At 32.1% G+C, this 23,989-nt stretch overlaps 3 long non-coding RNA genes across 5 annotated transcripts; 2 read left to right on the plus strand and 1 right to left on the minus strand.

Annotated features, from left to right (window-relative positions):
• Positions 1–4,450: 4,450 nt before the first annotated feature.
• LOC145734632 (uncharacterized) lies at positions 4,451–5,103 on the plus strand. Of its 3 annotated transcripts, none has more exons than XR_014179467.1 (3): positions 4,451–4,624; positions 4,683–4,904; positions 4,967–5,103. It is a non-coding gene; the product is annotated as an uncharacterized LOC145734632 (long non-coding RNA). The 3 variants fall into 3 exon arrangements; XR_014179468.1 differs by having other exon boundaries at positions 4,451–4,620; XR_014179466.1 differs by lacking the exon at positions 4,451–4,624 and having other exon boundaries at positions 4,631–4,904.
• A 391-nt stretch (positions 5,104–5,494) lies between these two features.
• Positions 5,495–7,406, minus strand: LOC145734633 (uncharacterized). Its single transcript, XR_014179469.1, has 3 exons — positions 6,131–7,406; positions 5,768–6,072; positions 5,495–5,719 (listed from the first exon to the last, which is right to left on the minus strand). It is a non-coding gene; the product is annotated as an uncharacterized LOC145734633 (long non-coding RNA).
• A 1,143-nt stretch (positions 7,407–8,549) lies between these two features.
• Positions 8,550–21,808, plus strand: LOC145734378 (uncharacterized). The gene is made up of 3 exons (XR_014179420.1): positions 8,550–8,689; positions 8,831–9,037; positions 20,289–21,808. It is a non-coding gene; the product is annotated as an uncharacterized LOC145734378 (long non-coding RNA).
• The last annotated feature ends 2,181 nt before the right edge of the window (positions 21,809–23,989 follow it).

Below are 23,989 nucleotides of genomic sequence, written 5' to 3' on the forward strand. Positions count from 1 at the left end.
TGTTTAAGTGGTTTTACATTGTATGATGTTAATAAAAAGGCATTTTTCATAACTGATTGTCAATGTTTTTTCCCATCTCTACAGGGTAAGGTAAGTACTGATATTTAATTAGCTCCATTAGTTAACTTGAACATCATTCACCTACAAGGATAGGTACTTGTAAAATGTCTACTAATCAAACATAGTTTATTTGCAAGTAATGTGTAACTCGAGTTCACATTTGATTAGTAAAGGTATGTCCTGTGACATGGTGTATTGAATTAGAAGCAAATTGTTTCTCTTTAGAGACTTTCAATCACTACATTTCACCTACCTTTGCTAATTTGGAACTCCACTATTATCCAAACAAACATTAGGTTAGTAAGACAAAGTTGTTTTTAGCATAGCTTGTATGGTGAAAGGTTCACCCACTCACACTCAATCTGTGGAACAATCACTGTTTATGTGGTAAGACCAGTTTTCTTTGTCACCTATTGTACCTAAGTTTTTCACTTGAAGAAAATGTATACTGTACCTTGAACTGTGAATAAATAATTAATACAAACGTTCAGTGTACAAAGTTTTATTTGGAACAATTGAGTGTGTGGAAAAAAGAACACAATTATAATGTTAATACCTAAACCTAGTATAGAACAGCTCATGTAGATAGCTCAATTGAAAAGTTGGTTTTTCAACAATACCTACCCATATACAAAAAGTTTTGTCACCTGACTGATAATTTGACTGTGTAAGTCCATATTCTCTTCTTAGAAGGGGTTTCTCAGAGGTTTTATAGCCAGTTTAAGATTATTCACATTTCACAGGCACATCAAATTTTGAGATTTAAGTCAGATATCAACACTGAATCATTTTAAGTTTTAGTTGCAACACTGGTGAAGACCCTCGCTGATGATAGTCCATGAAGTTAAGCACATTGAAACTAAATCACACCACTTTTGAAGGAAGTATTTGGCCCCTTTGTTGTTGTCCCTGTACAGTAGGAAACTTATCTTCAAAGATCTTCATTGTCCACTGTTTTCATCACTTTAAATCGTTTGGTAGTGTTATGAAGAGGCTTGAGATAGGTGATTCGGTCATCCTCATTAAATATTTGCAAGCAAAACCAGTGTTTTCTTTAAGAATTTTGCTACAAAGTAAATAAGTTTAACAGAGACATTGAATGAGGTTATGAATGCAACTTACCAGATTTTTGGGCTGTGGCTACTGATAAAGTGTTTTTATCACGATTTATTTGTATTTTATTCGCAGTATGTGGGTAGTAACTCAAAATTATTACTAAATAAACGTGTTTTGAATGTTTTGATTACAGAATGACTGACAGCGATTTGTTATGATTTTGAAAGGTTGGTAGCACGGCCGGATATAAACTTTCCTTAACGACCGCTTGGCGGGAGATTTAAAATTTCCGAATTTTAGATCCGTTTTTTGTCTTAATGGTCAAATCTACGGTATTGAAAAAATTACGAGTTGATAGCCGAAAATGTGCTCTACAACTTTTATCTAAAGCGTTTTTCCATTAATTGAACCGTACAGGCGCAAAAAATTCAAAACCATTTTCCCATGTTAATCTCCTATGTCCAGGGTGCTCTTGGACACCTGGTATATATACACAATCTTTATTTGTGTGGATTGTTTTTCCATTTGTTTTGGAGTTGTACGAGTCTGTCAGTTATTTTGGTCATGTTTGTACGTTCATAGAGAAGTTGGTTGGATGGGTTGTGGAAGCTTACTCGAGGACTCGAGGATATTCATTTGAGACGGTAGCTACGAGCCTAAATCTCAAGCAGCCTACTGTGCATTGGGCATAAATCTCATCGAACCTACTGTTCGTTTGATGCAACGTTGCCAATTGTAATAATAAAAAGTCTTTGTGGTGGTTATTTTTGTAATAATGTGTAATTAATCTAGTATTAATCTTATATTTAGACTTATATTGACAATAACTATTAATATTATTAATAACTATATTGACTTAAATAAGCCATTCTTTGAATATCATTGACGTATTCACATGCAGGGACTTAAAACCAATAAGGATCATGGGAGAGGCTAACTTGGTTAGCAACTTTACTATGATTATTTGGTAACATAAGTTATGTTTCAAAGTTCTATTTTCATTTTATTTATTTGATAATATGCAATGTATATATTTACTTTCTGAAATGATCGATTAACAAACATTAATGGGTTATTTATTCTCAAGAATCCGAACGATACTTACCCCCATTTGCATCGCCGTATTGTAAGCCGAGCTTAAGTTAAGTGTGGGTCAGACTGTGACAGTTTAGGTGAAAAAAGTCACACTCTGAACCACACTTAACTTAAGCTTAGCTTAAAGTAAGACGGTGCAAATGGCGGTTATTGAAGTATCTAACTAAGTAATTAAATAAAATGATTTTATAAGTTATAGGTTAGGTTAGTTACGAGCAATATTGGTAGATATTGGTATTGGGCTGTTCGGGTTAAGTCTAAATTTTTTAAAAATGTTAGTGCATTTTCTTGAGTATATCATTTGCACTCTCAAGTTATAGGTACATAGTTGACAAAGTGGCATCGTCGCAAACATCCAAGCGCGATCGATATACATAAAAATTTTCGAAGTACACGTTTAGTCGGGGAGATGGCGCTTGGCCAACAGGGGACCTACGCAATGGGGGCGCCATCTTCAACTTAAGTGATAAACTAAATTTACTATACGCGATCTCAGAGACACGTTTTACTATTAATTTACTACCATTTACTATTATATTACGTTTGGCCATGACCTAGTAGTGGCGGACTCTCGGGTAAAATCAATATTTTATAAAGGCTTCCACAGAAGTTCTTGAACCGACACAGATCAGAATGGTGTAACGCCCTGAAAATAATTTTTTCAGCAAAGAAAATTAGTTTTTACCAAAAAACACACGTCAATTTAGTTATCGAAGGGGATATTTAAAATCAGTGGGCATGGTATTTTAGGTTTTGCCCCCGGTGGTCCCCACTTGAAATTTTTAAATGGCACTTCTAGCTTGTAGAACATTATTTTAAAGGTCTTAAAAACCCCGATTCATTACTGTTTAACAAATTTGAAAATCAAAATTGAAAAAACTAACAAAGTTGATTTGATTTTGTGTTTTAGTAAAAATTGTGCCATCTTGACCCTATTTCGAGAACGGATTAACCGATTTCAGTTTTTTAAACGGTGATGAATCGGGGTTTTTAAGGGTTTTAAAATAATGTGCTACAAGCTAGGGATGCCATTTAAAAATTTTATCCACTATAGTTTTAAACTTCCCCTTCGATATCTAAGTTGATGTGTTTTTTTGGTCACAAGTAATTTTGCTTGCTGAAAAAGGTAGTGAGGGTGTTCATGTGATATATACAGAGGGTGTTCCGCGAGGTAAGGGACAAAATTTTACTACGAGTTCTTTAGGTAAATTCTAGTCGAAAATGTCCTATGAACATGGGTCCGCCAATGCTTCCTTACCAAGATATGATTTTTTTAAATTTAATTTTATTTATTTAAGTATTATCCTGTGTTATTGGGAAAGCTATCAGCCACATCATTAAAAGAGCTAGACTATGCTTACAATGTGAAGGTGGACACTTTGAGCAATTATTGTAAACAGTTATTTTCACAGTAATATAAAATTTTTTTTCTTAAATAAAATTATTTTCCGGCATTATTGTAGTTTTTGGGCACAATAACACTATTAAAACTAATTTTCGACTCGAATTTACCTAAAGAACTCATAGTAAAATTTTGTCCCTTACCTCGCCGGACACCCTGTATTTACTAAGTAGTTTTATACCCACAATTGTTTACAGAATAAAGTACCTACCTTTTTTGTTATGAGAGGGAATCACTTAAGAGCAAAAAAAAACTTTTTGATCATAATTCTTACAAAATTTTATTACAAACAACAAACAATAAATAATCATGCATTTTTAATTCAAGTATAAAGTAGAAAAATGTATTATATTTATAGACATGCCAATTTATAGTTATTTCGTAATATCATCGATTTTAAAACCTAACCTAACCTAACCTAACCTAACCTAACCTAACCTAACCTAACCTAACCTAACCTAACCTAACCTAACCTAACCTAACCTAACCTAAGCTAACCTAACCTAACCTAAACTAAACTAACCTAACCTAACCTAACCTAACGTAGATAGAAGTTAAATAAAACAATAAGTTTATTTTTTATTGATATGTATGTTGTATATTATTAGGAGATTAACGTGGGAAAACGGTTTTGATTTTTTTTGCGCCTGTACGGTTCATTTAATTATAAAACTTCCTTAATAAAAGTTGTAGAGTGCAACTTCGGCTATCAACCTGTAATTTTTTCAGTACTGTGGGTTTAGTCGTTTAGTCGCAAAACGCCTCTAAAAATCCGAAAATTTGAATGTCCCGCCGCACGATAACTATGGCCCGTAAACAAATTTCCGCGCTGCCAACATTTTACAATCATAACAAAGAAATGTCATTTTATCTCTTTGCCAAACTTGTTAATCGAGTTAATTTTTACATACATTTTAACTATTACATACATAAAGCAAAGAAAATGAAACGGAAAGCCGATAAAGATACTTTATTAGAAGCTAGTGGGAATAAATGTACAAAATGTCGTAAGTAAGTTGCACCATAAACTCAAATCAGTATCCCTTCAATAGGTAAATTTGTTTTGCAGCTCATTCCAGGTTGAATGGTTACGTTTTTCAAACAAACGTGGTTTCTAGTTGTTGATAAAAACCACCAATGAATCATCTTCAGGCCCGCAGGTAAAACTTGAACACATTTGAAGTGTATATAAGTGAAAAATCATGGAACACAGACCATAGTCAAAGTGGATAAAAAAAAATCACCTCCCACATGGATTTTTTTCAGTACAATGAGGAGTCTTCAAAAATGGGTAGATATAAAACATAAACTATTATTAAATCCAGCTGTCTTGCACTCCTTCTATTTTCTCAGGTTTGTAAACAATAATGGACTAGTCAACTAGTGGTCTGTGGTTTGATTAAGAAAGGACAAAATGTGCTTAACTTTTAGTTGTACCCACTTTTCCCCACAACCAATTATTGCAAATAAAAACGATTTTTACACTGAAAGTTTGTTATTATGTTATTATTGATTCACACTTCAACTTGCAGAGTCCCTACATCCAGTTTGGTGAAGAGCTTTGAACAGATGGCAAAAAACAAACAGTGGAAAAAAGTTCTAGAAAGCTCAGAGATAAAATCCTAACTTAGCATAACAGCTAACAGCACCTAGTGACTCATAACACTAAGTGATTAAGCCATCTTCAAGTTTGGCTAAAATCATTCACTAATAAATGTAAGCTGTCTGCTTAGGGTCCCACTCTTACTTAGGGCCCCATTTTTATTCCTGTTATAGGAAGATTTATTGTAATACTTGTTCAAGAGACATCATCACATCATATGTTTAAGACATCTAAGATACCTTAACTTGTAAATCTAGGAAAAATAATCTGATCAGTGATTCCAAAAAATCCCTTTTATTTACATACAACATAGGTACAACAAACAAAACAGTTGTTGTGTGGAACCTGTGGTTGAACTTAAACACATGAACAAAAGAAAACACAACACAAAAGTCACTAAACCAGATAACTTTGAAAGTGATGATTCCAGGAGATTAACCAACCCAATTTTCAATGTTCAGACAGGTTTTGTCCACTACTGTAACTGTGATTCTCCTACAAATCTATTTGAATAGTTATTATAGTTTACTTATGATACTAAAAGTACCTACCTAATTCACCTGTTTAGAAAGTCCAAATTCTGATGTAGGTTGTGGATGTGGCAAGTCCAACAAAGTTTGAACAGTGATATCTACCCATTTATGAAAACATGTCACTCTACTGAAAAAAAAAAGAACAATATAGGAGGTGGTTTTATGTGCTAATTCAACTTGGTTCAACTATGGTCTGTGTTCCATGATTTTTCACTTATCAACACTTCAAATGTGTTCAAGTTTTACTTCCAAGCCTGAAGATGATTGATGGTTTGTATCAACAACTAGAAACCACGTTTGCTTGAAAAACTAGCTGGAATGAGCTGCAAAACAAATTTATCTATTGAAGGGATACTGATTTGAGGTTATGGTGCGACTTACTTTCTTAGGACATTTTGTAGATTTATCCCCACTAGCTAAAATGATAAACTGTAAGACTGGTTTTGTAATAGTGATGTTAGTCTGTGTTTAACAAGTTACCTATTATTATTATAGGTATATACATATGTATATTCTGCACTAATAATTTATCACCTGCTTGCAAATGTTAATAAAACTATATTACATTATAATATTATACATAGGATACAAAAAATTTAAGCTGATTTTTAAAACCACTAGAATAAAAATTAATGAATGGTTGAACTTTCCTGTTTACTTTATAGGGTAAGAAATAGGAATAATAAAAAAATTTTTATTATTCATTTATTTTAAAAATTATTGTTTTGTCAGTAGTTTTATAAATCCATGACCTTATAAATACCTACTTATAATATATAATTTTGTCTTTGTCAATAATGCATACTAAATAATAAATAACATAATAATTGGAAACCACTTTTTTACAGACATTCTCAAATGAGAGAATCAGATAAAAAATATAATGATTGAAATATGAAAGTTATCCGGGCTTGCTTATAACCCGTGGTCCATTGGCGGCTTATAAGCCCGGATAACTTTCATATTTCAGTTTTGACCGGCCGTGAAAGCCTTCATAGTCTAATATAATGATTTTATGAAAGATATATGAGTAATGAAAATAAAGCCATATAAATCAAGGGCAAATGCTTGAATATAAAGAGAAAAATCAAGTTGAAATTATTACATTGATCTGGTGTAGGTTGGTAAGAAAGACTATAATGTCTCTGGAGAATTTTCTACAATATGTTTTCAACTCTCATGGATGAAGAAATGAAATTCTATGAGTTAGAATGAGCCAAACCACAATTGGAAGTATTCTGTTATTATTTAATTAACGCACTAATCACACCAAATGCACAGCACATGCATATTTCACATTACACATATTCCACATACATTGCCAAAAGTCTGTGACTGTGACAAAACCAAGGCGAAATAGGTTCAAATATTATTGCATACTTGCAAGCCCCATTCTATCAATGAGCTTCACCTCCATTCATTATTTTCGAATCAGATTATGAATGAACGAGTGAATGAACTTCCAATCATTATCAAGTTAGAGTGGAATAATAATAGAAGAAAACTGTAATAGTTTACAGTTTTTTTTTGCTGCAATATTGTCGACAAACAGATCAATTTACAGTTTCCTTCTGTAGCGACTGACGTCACACTCCGGCAGCCATTTTGAGTCGGATGAGATTTAGGTCGCGTGTGGTTGTCCCATTCATTTAGGCGGAAACCTTTGTTTTCACTTGATGATGATCGATCTTGTGCGAAGTAGTATAAAAAAAATAAAAATAAATAATAATAAAAATATATAATTCTATTATTTCTGAAAATTTAGGAACTACAAATCAACTAAAACAAATCTAACAAAATAAACATTATTATTGTTTGAACATTTTCAAATGCTTTACCAATTTCCAAAAAATTTTTTTGAAATATCAAATTTTATTTATTCATTTCATATAAAATGGGCTTTAAGAAGACCAAATATAGGTAAGTTTGAGAATCCTGTAACATGCTATTTAAAGTCCTAGCCATGTAAGATTTTTCTTTGTCTACAACTAATGCAAACTGCAAAGTAGGCTTTTAACTCTATCTATACTATATCTCCTCTAAAATGATTCTAATGACATTATATCTGCACAGCCACCTAGTTCTACTTAATTTTAAAAAATTGTGATATACATATCGCTCAAACTTCAAAATATTTTAACTGAAATTTCTTCGAAAGAAATCGAGTTAACACAGAACAGAAACCGTTAACAAACTAAACTATAATTCCAATATATTAACATTCACTGAAAAGTGAAAATCATTGAAGATTGCAGTTTACAGTGTTCTTTTATGTTTAACACAATACAACAATATCATCATTAGGTGCTTCAGTAAACTGCATTGCTGAACCTCAAGCTAATATGTCATGAGTATATGTAGCCTTATCTAAAAGCATGTTAAGTAATAGTAGTAATATTTTTGAATAAAGTGTAGTTTGTGGTGAGTTTAAATATGAGTTCTAGAAACCACTTATATGAGACATCTACCGATCAAGTACTATGATTGTAAAGAAAACATCTTTGTGCTGCTGCAATGTTCTTTTAAAACAATAAATTCAATACTTAGTGAATCTAAATGAATCTAAAACTCTAACGTTTAGTCGAACTTGAACGTGAACCCTTTCCTACAAATACTATACTTTAATGAAGAGAGAGAATCAAATAGTAATACAAAACCACGGACAACGCCTGTAATCCCTTGGGTATTAAGTGCATATTGTGCACCGGAGCATCCACTGTGACGTCACCTGGCGTATCGCATTGAGAAAAGTAGTTCCGCTGATAGGCCATCTTGGATCTGATATGATGTCAAATGCCAACATGTCACTTTGCTGTTGTTTTGTTGTGTAAAAAAAAAATAATTGTATTTTTATTACAATAGTCTAATAATTGGTGAAGATTATTCACTAAATTCAAGTAAATGTATATTTTTCGATAGTCACAACGCCTGCTAGCCCAGGTAAGATTACAATGGCAATTAGGCAATTTCATACCTAACCTAAATAATCTCTGCTGATGTATCCCTTGTATACATTACTGAAAATTTGTCTAGTCTGACAATTTTTGTAAGTTCAACTAACAAATTGGGCCTGTTTCACAGATCTGTATCCTGTATATGCTGAATACTTCACTACTTTTCCATGTGGATGAGAAAATACAACTTTTATGAAGAAATTGATCTAAGCGAAGAACAAATTACCCACTAAGAAGATTGCAACTTATCAATCAAGTTGAAGAGTGAAATTGTGTGCAATGGGTTCAACTAAGTACTTACATTAGAACAGTGAATAAAAAAACATGTTTTAAGGTCAGTATATTGATTTTACTTAAATTAACATTCAAATGAAAACCAATGCAGTTTTCATTATTTTTTTATGTTTAATAATTATCATTATACACTTTAGTAAACGGCATTGCTCAATATTAAGTTAATATGTATTATACAATGTCTTTGTAAAGTATGTACTGCATACATTTGATGAAATGGAAGGGACTTAAGCCTAGTTTATAAAACAAAATTTAATTTTAATTATAGTATTAATATTAGGACTAAGAATAGAATCAATGCTTATGACCCAAGGAGTTTGTAAAAAAAATAATTTAATTTAGTATTAGTAATAACTGAATTCACAAATTTCAATTTTTACAGTGAATACTAATACCTACTAATACTTAAACTAAATTTTGTTCTATAAAGTGGGCTTTACTTTTTGCAAAAACACTAGGAACCTTATTTTTATAGGAGGTTTTGGATTCTACAAACAATTCTTATACATATTTCATGCAACATACTCCATACTGATATTCAATTGTTTTTAAAGTAATGTCAAAAACAATTTTCAAAATTATACGTCCCAAGATGGTTTATTATCTTTTTACATTTTTTTTTTTAAATGTCATCAATAATTTTTGGGGATGTTAATCTGATTTATGGAAAATTATTGGTTTCAAATTATCAATATTTACAGGACAATTGTGGTACAAATTGCATGGCACAATACTTGAGAATTGTTTGTTTCTACTTTCTAGAATCTAAATTATACAATAATAAAGAACTGTTGCCACTTAAAAGATCAAAAATATTTTAAATACCCAGTTTTTGGGCCCTGTATAATTCCAATTCATATAACACAAGCAGCGGTTAACAAAATTAAAAACATAAAACATAGGGGTCCGAGAATTTTTGTCAAAAGTTAGTCTTTTTAATTTTATTGAACTTAGGCAGTATGTTAAGTAAATAATGGCAGTAATGCATGTTTAAAGGAACAGTAATAATCTAATTTATATAAGTGTCAATTCTTCAGATCAAATGATGGCTTCGAAATTACTTATATGATACAACATTTGCTTATCTAGTACCATGATTGTAAAGCAAACATACAGGGTGTTACAAATTTGATGCATTAGCATTGCTATCTCAGAAAGTATAGTTGATAGAGCTTTAGTTAAATGGAGGCAAAGTTGTGCATTGTATTGCTAAATAATTTGGTAAAAAAAATTCAAAAAAGTTTTATTACATCCAGATATATCAGACAAAAACCGGAAAACTCAAATTTCTATTTTATTTTTTTACCACTTTAATCAATGGCACCTTCTGGAGGCACTTTTTTATACTCTTCAAGAAAATAGTTTTAGTTTTCAGCTCCGACATTTTGTTTTTTAGATACCAACATCAACTTCACATTTTCAAATACGGACCTCAACTTTTCATTTCATTTTTCAGTAGCCACATACCTTCTGAAACTAATGATGTGTCACACTTGTCAAAAAAATATACTTAGTGTACTCATATTATGTACTTGGTATTTTAAGATTTAAAAACTAAGCAATTGAAATTGATATGTTGTCATAATGAGTAGATAATTTAGTTTTATATAATTTAATAATTAGGTTCATTGCTCCTTTGAAAAAGAGAGAGAGTTTATTCTGTACTATTCATTTATTAAAAAAAAAAAATGTTTTGGTTAGTTATTTATTTTTCAGATACTCACATGTTTGAATTCGAGGTTGAGTTTTGATGAAACAGCTTAATCATATCAAACTAAACTATTTACTCATTATGATAACATGAATTTCAAATGCATATTTGAAAAAAACAGTACACTAGGTATAATTTTTTGACAAGTGTGGCACATCATTGTTTTTGGTAGGTTGGTAGCTACTAAAAAAAAACGAAATCGAAAGTCCCGGTCCGTATTTTAAAATATTAAGTGGATGCTTATATCTAAAAAACGAAACGTTGTAGCTAAATACAAACATTATTTTCTTAAATAGCATAAATTAATGCCTCCAGAAGGTGCAATTGATTTTCCAAAATAATCAATAATAAAGTGGAAAAAAATAAAATAGAAATTTGATTAGTTGTTTTTGTTGGATTTCTCTGGATGTAATGAAAATTTTATTTACCAAATTATTTAGCAATAAAATGCGCAACTTTGCCTTCATTTAACTAAAGCTCTATCAACTATACTTTCTGAGATAGCAATGCTAATGAATCTAACTTGTAACACCCTGTATTTGTGCAGCTGCAATGTTTTTTTTAACAATCCATTACTTAATGAAGTTAAATTTTTTTATATTTTGATTATTTGAGCTTACCATTTTGTATAAATATGGTCTCAGATGGAAAGTAGTGCGTACATTCTGTGAAAGTAGACTTCTAGTTTCTACTGTTCAATGTAAAAAATAATATAAAAGGTTTTAAGTGCATATTGTGCAGCCCGAACACCCTACTGTGACGTCACGCGGCTTATCACTTTGAGGAAACAAATTCAGCTGATTAAGCCATCTTCTATCTGTTGTTATGTCAACTAAAGTTCGAATTTGTCACTGCTTTTGTTTTTATTTTGTTATGTCAAACAGATTCCCATGCTGCTAAAATAGTTATATTTTTAATTTTAATACAATATTTCAATAAGAGTTGAAAATTATACACTAAAATCAAGTAAATGTATATTTTTTGAAGGACATAGAGCCTGCTGGTCCAGGTAAGATTACAATGCCAATTTCATACTTAACCTATGTATTTAACCCTGCTGATGCATCATTACTACACATTTTTCTAGTCTGGATTTTTTAAAGTATAGTTCAAGTAACAAATTAGGCCTCTCTTACAGAAATGTGTCTGGCATATGCTGAATACTTTACACTACATTTTCATGTGAGAAAGCGTAACTTTTATGAAGAAATTGACTTAAACAAGGCTCAATTTACCCACCAAGAAGTACTACATTAGAACAGTGCATAAAAGAGCAAGTTTTAATGTTAGTTAACTATTTTTACTGAAATTGACTGCAAAATGACTTCAAAAGCATTGCAGTTTTCATTATTGTTTTATGTTAACACAATAATCTCAACAAAAATCATCATTATTCACTTTAGTAAATTGCATTGTTGAACGTCAAATCAATATGTATTATATTTAGTGTTATCTAAAAGCATGTTTAAAGTAATAGTAATAATGAGGTAGTTTACAGTGAGTACAAATGATGAACTCAAGACACCGCTTGTACGAGATATCTTCTATCTTATGAGTACTATGATTATAAAGCAAACACCTTTGTGTAGTTCAAGTGTTTTTAAAACCAAGCAAATTCTTCTGAATTTTTAGATAATTTGATTATTCAAGCTATTTCCTTTCTATAAATAATATCTCTTCTATAATAACATTAAGGTTGATTTGATTATTTTAATCAGAGTAAACTATTTGGGTAGCTACAAAAAGTATCTTGTAAAATTGTGACAGTCCAAATTTTCTTTGTTTATAATGTAACCCTGTATATTGTTAAATTTTTGATCTCATTGATCGATTGATCAGGAAGACTTGTTACATCTAAGGTGCACCGTTTTGTAATCTTTGCTTTTTATAGCTATGTGATAATATCAGTTTTAATTTAAGCTGGGAAATGTTTTTTAAAACAAAAATTAGAAATGTTTTCTTTTTATTTTGAGTATGCAGGGTGGAGCATAAACTTGTGGCAGATACAATATGGGTATTTTTAAATAGAACCACATTTTTTAAAACATTTTAAATTCTACACTTAATTCTTAAACTTTTACGCTATACAGGGTGTCCCAAACTATATGACAATCTCTCGGGAGCATACAGGGGAGGTCAAAATATTACGATTTGGTCATATAAACATTTTTCCTAAAGTCACTCCTACGGGAGATATCGAGCCCCAAAGAACTGCCTTCCAGTTAACGTTTTTGGCCGTAACTTTTGAACCACTTTGTATATTGTAATAGTTTTTGAGTTTAATGTTTTATCGAAAGAGACCTTCTATTTGACATCAAAACGAGGTATCTCGTCTTAGCAGAAAGACATGAACTAACTGGTACCTAAGGCACAATTTGCTTAAACTTTGACAGCATTATTTTCAGCTGCAAACACCATTAATAGATACTTTTGACATTTTTATCAAAAAATCGTTCTCTTCTTTTATTTCGATAAAGTGAACGGTTTTCGAGATAAATCGATTTTTCGTCGAACTGCTTAAACCACAACGTTAATAACGGTTAATAAAAATGTTTCTTGATTTCGTTTTTTGTTTAAAATACACATGGAAAGCGAAATTAATGCAGAAGGAAATGAAAAAGTATGAAAGCTGATAGGGACAGTAGGGGTTGGCAGAGGTGAAAAATTAATAAAAAATTAAATAATTAAATGCTTATTCAATTAACGAGTATTCTTCCATATCTTTCGGTATTCTACACATAAATTTTGAATACTAATTTACATAAAAAAACTAGTTTAACGAATATTTTTAATAATATTGTGGTTTAATAATAATAATGGCGTTTATTTAGCATAAAAAAAGCTATAAATATAAACATTTACACGGTCAGGCGAATAAAAAACAGGAATTAATGACACTCAAGTAAAAACAATATGAACTTAAATCTACAAACAAAACAGAAAAATTTAAAATTAGAAATTAACATTACATTAAAAGAATATGTTTTCTTAGAGATTTCCTAAAATCGGTAAGAGTGTTGCAGTTTTTCACATAGTTAGGCAGCATGTTAAAATCATACAAACCTTTATACAACACAGAATTGTGCATCTGACTACACAAATTGTACATCTCTCACTCAAAATAAAACTAAAAAACATTATCTTACTGCAAATATAAAGTTCGTGCTTTATTTTAAAAACAAACACATGAGTGGCAAAAACGATCATCTGTTTAATACACAACATATTCAAAACATTAAGCATTGTTGCGACAGGGGTGTATCTATTACACCTCAATATACATCTCATGGCGCGATTCTGGACAATCTGAACTTGATCGATTTTGAAAGCAGGAAGACTGTACAAGAGGGTGGAACAATCGAGAAACTCGAGATGTGGAAGGACAATGCTGTTGTATAATAGCAACTTAGTACTTGTTGATAACTGACTTCCCACTCGAGCAATGTGTATCCAACCTTTTTCGCAAATTTTCTTGTTATATAATCAGCATGTGCGTAGAATGTTAAACTCTGATCAAAAATTACACCCAAATATTTTATTTCATTTTCATGGATTATTTTTTGGTTGTTAATAACTATATTCAGACTTTAAAAATTTGCAGATTTTAAACTGTGTTTCTTCCCAAACAAACAAAATTTGGACTTTGACGCATTTACACTGAACCCGTTTTTACAGAGCCAGTTGAATAAACTGTCCAAGTCACTATTCACAGTCCTCTCCATCATATCCAATTCACCTCCCGCCATGTACAGGGTGATTGATTGAATTTTGACCAACCCCTTACCTTTCTTAATTTTGATTTTAGCAAAAAACGTTAAATACAAAACCAGTACATATTTAGGTCTACTTTATTTTTAGATAAACAGTTATTATACAGGGTGTCCCAAATTTGAGTAATAAACCAAACTTATGTTTTTTTTAAATACGATGACCAACTTTTTATCCGATATTTGAATTCTACGTCAAATTCTAGGCCTAATTGATGTAAAATGTCTGTATCGATATTCAACTGTTTCCGCAGCAGCGTCCTTGATTGGTTGAATTTTGACCACCTCCTTAACTTCTTTAATTTTGATTTTAGCAAAAAAAGTTAAATACAAAACTAGAAGATATTTAGGTCTACTTTATTCTTAGATAAACAGTTATTATATAGGGTGTCCCAAATTTTAGTAACGAACCAAATTTATGTTTTTTTAAACACAATGACCAACTTTTTATCCGATATTTGCATACTACGTCAAATTTTAGGAATTGATGTAAAATGTCTGTATCGATATTCAACTGTTTCCGCAGCATCTGTTACTTTAACAATGTTTCCTCGCCTATGTGATTAAAGTTTAATTTAGTTACTCAAATTTGGGGCAGCGTGTATAATAACTGTTTATACAGGGTGGACCATAAGTAATGGGACATAGAGCTACAGCATATTCCTGACATCAAAATAATACGATTTAGCGAAATTGTTCTATACCGAAAATTAATATTAAGAAAGATACAGGGTGTGAAAGTTGAAATTTTATTTTTGTTTTTTTATCATATCTTCACGGTCGTTTGATATAAATTACTGAAAGTTGGTATAAAGGGGTTTTGGCAGGCGTTAAATACGATGCTTTCATTTGTTTTGTAGTAGCTGATAGGGGGCGCTAGCTGCAACCATATCCGTTCCTTCAAGAGACTCTAACTTTTTTTTACGGAACTGAAACGACCATATGCTCTCAAAACATGATTCTAAGATGTTTTCTATGTAAAAAAGGTATACTTGTTGTAAGTCTTAAAAGTTGACTGTTTTCGAGTTATTTAATGTTTTATTATTGCATGCATTGTCGTATGTTAATACGATATGTGCTGTATACCCTTAAGTTACACACATAACAGTTTCTGTATGTAAATTTGACCGTTTAAAAAATGTTTGTAAACTTTAAAATAAAGCTAGTTGTTATGAACGCCCTTTTTGTTTTTGTATCAAATCCTACTTAGAATTAAAAAAAAATAGTAATTAAAATCTGCTGTACATGTAAATGCATGCAATAATAAAAGATTAAATAAGTCGAAAACGGTCGACTTTTAAGACTTACAACAAGTATACCTTTTTTACGTAGAAAACATCTTAGAATCATATTTTGAAGTCATATGGCCGTTTCAGTTCCGTAAAAAAAAAAGTTTGAACCTCTTGAAGGGACGGAGATGGTTACCGCTAGCGCCCCCTATCAGCTACTACAAAACAAATGAAAGCATCGTATTTTACGCCTGCCAAAACCCCTTTATACCAACTTTCAATAATTTATATCAAAAGACCGTGAAGATATGACAAAAAAGCTAAAATAAAATAAATCTTAATATTAACTTTCGGTATAGGACAATTCAGCTAAATCGTATTATTTTGATGTCAGGAATATGCTGTAGCTCTATGTCCCATTACTTATGGTCCACCCTGTATAAGAGTAAAAGTTGACCCAAATATCTATAACTGTTGCTACAACTAGTTTTTTTACTAATTAAAATACGGAAGTTAAGGGGGTGTTTAAAATTCAATCAATCAAGGACTCTGCTGCGAAAACATTTGAATATCGATACAGACATTTTACAACAATTAGGCCTAGAATTTGACGTAGAATTAAAATATAGATTAAAAAGTTGGTCATTGTATTTAAAAAAAACATGTTTGGTTTGCTACTTAAATTTGGGACACCCTGTATAATAACTCTTTATCTAAGAGTAAAGTAGACCTAAATATCTACTAGTTTTGTATTTAACGTTTTTTGCTAAAATCAAAATTAAAGAAGTTAAGGGGGTGGTCAAAATTCAATCAATCAAGGACGCTGCTGCGGAAACAGTTGAATATCGATATAGATATTTTACATCAATTAAGCCTAGAATTTGACGTAGAATTCAAATATCGGATAAAAAGTTGGTCATTCTATTTAAAAAAACATAAGTTTGGTTTGTTACTCAAATTTGGGACACCCTGTATAATAACTGTTTATCTAAAAATAAAGTAGACCTAAATATCTTGTAGTTTTGTATTTAACGTTTTTTGCTAAAATCAAAATTATGGAAGTTAAGGGGGTGGTCAAAATTCAATCAATCACCCTGTACAACATTGTGTCGTCAGCAAATAATTCCAATTTACACCCTCTCACCGCCCCCACTATATCGTTAATATACAGAAGAAACAACAACGGTCCTAAGACGGTTCCTTGCGGTACGCCATGTCTAATACATTGCGACTGTGACATGTAATTTTTTAATTTAACCTTCTGGTATCTGTCACACAAATATGATTTGAACCATCTCAGAACCGTACCGCCGACACCCATGCACATCAGCTTTCTCAGTAGTATCTCCCTATTAACTGTTTCAAACGCTCTTCGAAAATCTAGAAACACTGCCAACACAAAATTACCCCTGTCCAGCTCACTCTTGAAAGTATCACATAAATTCACTACCACAATATTCCTGTAGGCGCTTTTTAACTGCAATTTCCAGTACTTTTTGGTAGCCAGAGTAGTATTTGGTACCTTAGGAACAGGAACAATAGTAGACTCTTTCCACTTACGTGGAAATTCTCCACTGGACAGGGACGTATTGACAACATTCAACAAACGATCACACGCCACAAAACAGACATCACACAGAACCTCTTTAGATATGCCACTTACACCTCCCCCAACATTTTTCATATCCTTCAAAATAGATTTAATATCTCCGATTGATAAGCTTTCGAATCTTGTAAGATTGTAGCAAGTCTTCGTCGTCTTCGATCGCCACCTCGCTCAATGCGGAACTCACAGGAATACCCATTAAAATGTCGTCTATGCTTTTTACAAAATATTTATTGAATTCCTGAGCAATTGTATGATCATCTGAAACCCTACGATCTTCAAATTGAATTTCAGTTGGTAATGAACTGCTTTTACCTGACAACAATGACTTAAGTTTTTTCCACATTTCACGAGGGTTGCTTCTGTTGTCATCAATAACTTCTTTGTAGTATCTTTCTTTTTCAATTTTGATCTGCGCCACCACGTAATTACGGATTCTTTTATACTCATTCCAAATGTCTTCATCTTTTTCCTGTACGGCACGAACGTACAAATTGTCCCTTATTTTCATGTTATCTTTTACATTATTTGTTATCCAGGCTTTGTTTAATTGCTGCTGTTTTTTTTTTACTCAACATACAATCGTGCAATTTATCAACATCATAATTTCTTAAAGACCTACCATGAACCACAACATCAGCATCTCCACCACTTCCGCCACCCAAACGGAAAGACAAAATGGCGTGATCACCAATTTTCGGCGTGAGATGCACATCGAATGCAAAACCGCTGTCGTTTGTTATTATATAATCTATAAGTGTTGCACTTTTATCAGTGACTCGCGTGGGCACATCAACTATCGGGGAGAATCCATTCTTATAAACACAGGACAATATTTTTTCACCATTGAATTTAGGTTTCGAAATGTCGAAGTTAAAGTCTCCCATGACTACATTAATTCCCCCAAACTCAGTAATTTCATCTAGGTAGCCCTCAAAGTATTTCACAAATTGAGCATCATTAGTTTGGGGTGGGTGATATAACACAGAACATAAATATCTAATCCTATTTATAGAGAATTCAACAGATAACAACCATACAAAATTATCAATACACTCGACCTTTTTTACTTTATACTTAATATCGTTTCTAATGAGCACTAAAACTCCACCAGTTCTCCTATTGTCTGTTAAGCACTGTTCTAGACAATAACCATCTACTTTTAACTCACTAAAATCAATATCGGCAGACACGTGAGTTTCCGACAAAAAATATTAACTTAGGCCGCCACTCTTCAATCAATACAATTATATCATCTTTATTATTCAAGCAACCCTGGCAATTAAAATATACGATACGGGAATTTAAATCTAAGTTAGCGTTTAATTGCTACCGTAAAAATTTGTTTTTTCGCAGTGTTTCGACACGCTTATAAGTGTCGCAATTTAATACATCCCAAACGACATGATCAGTATTCAGTTTCGTGCTATACTTTTCATTTGTTATGTATGATGATGTTATACAATTAATACACTTTGTATAGTTTTCTTTGCAATCTTTCACATTGTGATTACCTGAACTATTTATTGCATTTGTAACATCGTATAATTCCATAGTCACTGTATACAACACATCTACTCCAGCCCAAATTCATTTTTTGCCTATTTATCAGTAAGCTATAAGTGTTAGAGTCCGCTTCAAATATGATATTGAATCTACCGTTTATTACATTAGTTTTTCTCAATATTTTCAGTTTGAAGTTCTTGTTCTGTGCATCCAAATCATTTTGCTTGATCACTCTCCTGACGATGTCCTCCTCTGAAACTGAATACTCGCTCTCGTCTAGTCCTACCACTTTGATTCGATTATCACGGATCTTCGGTTGTTCAACTTCGTATTTTTCGCCGAGTTTACTCTGGATTTCGGATTGTATATCTGTGATTTGTTTTTCGTTTCCGCAAGCAAGTATGAGTCCTCCATCCTTTGTTGTTCGAGCCATATTTACTCCAATTCCGAGGTCTTCAGGATTCACTTTCTCTTGTAGATCTTTTTTAACTTGTTTAACATCCTTACGCTGGCCTTTCTGTTTCACAACGAGTACCTTACTGTTATTAGTCGGAGCTGCAGTTACGGATGCATAAGACGATCTTGTCCAAACATCATTAATGTGTGCCGATTGTGTCCCTTTCAAGTTAGCAATTTCCAACTTAAGTTGCTTATTTTCTTCCAATAGATGATCCATTTTCTCACTCATTTCAATAGTTTAAGCAGTTCAATGAAAAATCGATTTAACTCGAAGACCGTTTATTTTATCGAAATAAAAGTAGAGTACAATTTTTCGATAAAAATGTAAAGAGTATTCATTAATGGCGTTTGCAGCTGAAAATAATGACAGCTGTCAAAGTTTAAGCAAATTGTCTCATAGGTACCAGTTAGTTCCTGTCTTTCTGCTAAGACGAGATACCTGGTTTTGATGTCAAACAGAAGGTCTCTTTCGATAAAACATTAAACCCAAAAATCAATACAACAATATACAAAGTGGTTCAGAAGTTACGGTCAAAAACGTTAATTGGAAGGCAGCTCTTTGGGGCTCGATATCTCCCTTAGGAGTAACTTTAGGAAAAATGTTTATATGAGCAAATCGTATTATTTTGAATTCCCTTCCCTGTATGCTACCGAGAGATTGTCATAGTTATGGGACACCCTGTATAGAGGGTGTTACAAATTCGATGCATTAGCATTGCTATCTCAGAAACTATTGTTGATAGAGCTTTAGTTAAATGGAGACAACGTTGCGCATTTTTTTGCTAACTAATTTGGTTAAAAAAAATTGAAATTTTTTTATTACATCCGGAGTAAATTCCAATATAATCATTAATAAAGTGGTAAAAAACAAATAGAAATTTGACTTTTTCGGTTTTTCTCGGAAATCTCTGGATGTAATGAAAAGTTTTTGAATTTTTTTGGTATTCAGCTGAAATCGGTTAAAACACGTTGACGTTTTTTATGTTCTTGTAATATTATTTTCTTTGTTTCAGATTCTCCCGGTGAAGCGAGATGCATAAAAAGACGTACAGGGGAACGCTGGAATTCTTATTTATTTTTCTAATAAACTAGATTGGGGCGCGAGTTGTGTAGTTATTTGCTATTTCGATTTGCTGTTATACCACATGTAGCATTTTCCTATCTACAATATTTGGCCGCATATTTTTTATTTAATGTCCGACTAAAAGGGGATGTATTAAAAGAATTGTCATTCCTTTAAATGTCAATCTACGCATGGCGAACTGAGTAACTGTGCAGAAGTTGACATTGGGAGTGAACAAGGACCAGCAATCAGTCATTCATATCTATCTAACGTACAATTTATTTTCCAACTGATTAACATCCTACAGCAAAATGATTAACATAACTTTTTGTATCTGCCCAGTTCCGATTTATATCGAAGAATCAACCTTTTATCACGTGTGTTTTCTAAGAACGAGCCAGAATGTTTATTGTTAGAACTTTAAAAAAAACGCGTTTTTTAATGTGTATACAAACTTAGAACGTGTTTGAAACAATCTTTCAGAAACAAATATAAAATCAATCTTTTTCACATGACTTGAGTCATGATCAGATGATATTGGTTGGGACTTTGAAACTCAAATTTTTACGGAGTAAAGTAGTAGTCTATGTTACTCGCAGTGGAGGTGAAATCGTAAAAGTGGTGAAAAAACACGCAACCTTCTCCACAATGTATTTATTAGTAGACCCTCAAAACTGAAGTCAAAACGCCTGACATGTTTCGAGCATATACAGTGCGTTTTTTTTAACGCGCAACATAGGATTTTACGTGTTAAATTTTTAAGCAGATGTCAGACCATGTTATTTTGGAACTAGAAGTATAAAACTTGACGGGTGGTTGTTTCGTACCCTGAAGCTTAAGTAAGTTTACCACTTCGGCCTAAAAAGTGATTAAAAACTTGCAAAAACTCATCTTTTTTCGAAAAGATTTTATCTTTCCATACTCCTTGTATGTATGATAGGTGCTTGTTTTTCATACTGGCACGGCAGGTAGCAGGTAAAATTTGGCGTAGAAAGTAAAACAGGGTGATCATTAACTTTATATAAAGAAAGTTAAGAACAAAAGAAGTATTTTTTATAAGTAAATTGTTCATAGTGACCCCGGTTTGAAGCCAAACAGTATTCCAAACAATCACAAAATGCCCTTTTGACGTTCAAAAGATGTCGGGTCATGATGCAGTCAAAATATGTCATTCTACCTGCTACCTGCCCTGCCGATATCAAAAACAACAAAGAACAACAATGCATACAGGGAATATGAAACGATAAAATCTTTTCGAAAAAATTATTTTTTGCCAGTTTTTAATCACTTTTTAGACCAAATTGGTAAACTTACTTAAGCTTCAGGATACTAAAGACACACCAGTCAAGTTTTAGACCTGCCGTTCCAAAATAACATGGTGTGTGTAAAACTTACCTTAAGTTTGGTAAATATTTTATTTTGTACCTTCCTTGCGATTAATCTCTTGATTAAAACTTCTTTTGTTTGCAACTACGCCTTTTTCTAAAATTTCAGTTTGATGTTTATAAGATGTCATATATTTTACGACTGATTTTTTGAAATCTGTGATCGAGATGGTTTCTTGTTCATTTTGTTTGTACAACATATCCCTTAGAGGTACGAACAAAAATTGCTCTGTTTTACCCATGTTGCACGTAAAAAATAAAGTCATAATTTTCTTAATTAAACACGTTTATTGGACAAAATGCAACAAAATATAACTTTTTTTTTTTTTTGAACTTAATCTTACACTTAGTAAAATTGTGGGGGGGTGGTACAAATTTAATACCACTATACTTGAAAGTTATTCTCACTTTTAACGAAAAATATATATATTTATTTAATTATCTTACCTTCTGATGGTATTGTTGAAAACATGTTCTCGACTTTGACAAGCACAACGGTACTTTGCATACTGAACAGGTCCACTCTGTTCGTATTTGATTCGTCTTAGTACTACATAATGCACAGCGTCTTCTGGTGCTTCTTTCGGGCTGATGGCCAGAACTTTCCAATCTAATTTCCGAAGACACGGTTGGTTTATGCTTTTTAATACACAGTGGAGAACTAACCCTAGTAGTTTTAAGCTCTACTAGTTTCTCGGCAACTAGTCCACTGACTACGGCTCTTCTGAAATCTGTATGGATATCTGTTGCCCATTTTGTTTGAAAAGTATTGTCATGATTATTATCATCCTGAAGATGAGATTTACTCAAATCTCCCTCACCTCCTAGTTGCATGATAATATCATCATAACTGGCATCAGATTCACCCCATCGACCTCTTAACTTATGGACTGGCCTTGGCGCTTCACGAAAGCACGACGGAGCGTGCGGCCAACATTAGTAAGAGAGGTCCGAGAGAGAGAGAGAGTATATTCCGGGCAAAAAGTTACGCTGCTATATGGAAGGAGACCGAGGAAAACGACGACTTTTACTTGAAGTTGGCTTAATATGAGATTAATAAAAAACGGTAGCAATTGAAATTTTTATTAACGTAACAAAATGTACATACGAGCAAATTTTCAAAGCGTTTACTTAAAAAAAAACGCTTTTATTAAATCTGAAAAGCATCAATTATATAGTTCCCATTTTATTGTTTTAAAGCAATATGACATATTTTGAACAACATTTCAGCCATTTAAAGAAATGTATTGCAGCTTATTTAACACAAAAAAGCTTTGTCTAGAGTTTTACTAATCAAATTTGAGAGGATATAAATCCACATTTTATTGATTCCTATATCTGAGGAACTTTTATGGGTGGTTCTCAAATCAGTGATATGATCAGTCTTCATGGCTCAGACTTAGTGTTAACTGTTGTTGATTCAAAAAATCACTTCTATTTATTTGATACTGATCATTAACAATATACAAATGGGTACTGGGCATATAAATATGACAGATGTGGTGACGTCTGTACCATTAGTTGCAAATTTAGGTATTTCCTTAATTTAAGCTCCTGTTTTCAATAAAAGTAAAAAAGAAAAAGGCGAAAAATTAAATGAACATTAAAAACTAAAAATATTAAAATCATTACTGATGACAGAAAATGACAGTTTTGGTCAGTTTTTGTCTAATTCTATTTGGCACTTCATTTTTGCAAAAGTTAATGTGGTGAAGCCTAACAGTGAAGTAGTTTTTTAAAATTAATCTAATTAATTGTAAAATATGACCATCTAACGGATCTTGGTCAGTGCAATGTTTAGATAAAGATGAAAATATTTCCTGAATGTTCAATTTTCTAATTGCCAAAGAAACAAGTTTAACCATTATATTAGATGAAGAAAAATGTTGTAATGATTTGATGACACTTTCAGCAACAATGCAAACTTTAACAACATCTTTAGATGGTTTACAAAGGCCGCCTCTATTTTTTTTGTTTAAGAGCATCGACATAGAAGCATCACTAATCAAAGAAGCAGAGCAAACATTGAAATTAATACTTTTTATTAATTTTCGGCTGACAAAACCTGCTATATATTCAACAACGTCACATATATATGAGCAATTCTGAATGTTATTAAGATTTTTAATAAAATCTAAGTCAGATTCTTCTGAAAAATTTTCATCTTCATATAATAAATCTACACCAGCAATGTTATTATCTGTTTTAGTAGAGGTAACATTTAAAATTGACGTGTTGTCCTGCGCTAAGCAGTTAGCTGTATTTG

Source organism: Ips typographus, linkage group LG10 (assembly GCF_016097725.1).
Source record: "Ips typographus isolate SLU linkage group LG10, UJ_Ityp_2.0, whole genome shotgun sequence".
Classification (NCBI taxonomy): domain Eukaryota; kingdom Metazoa; phylum Arthropoda; class Insecta; order Coleoptera; family Curculionidae; genus Ips; species Ips typographus.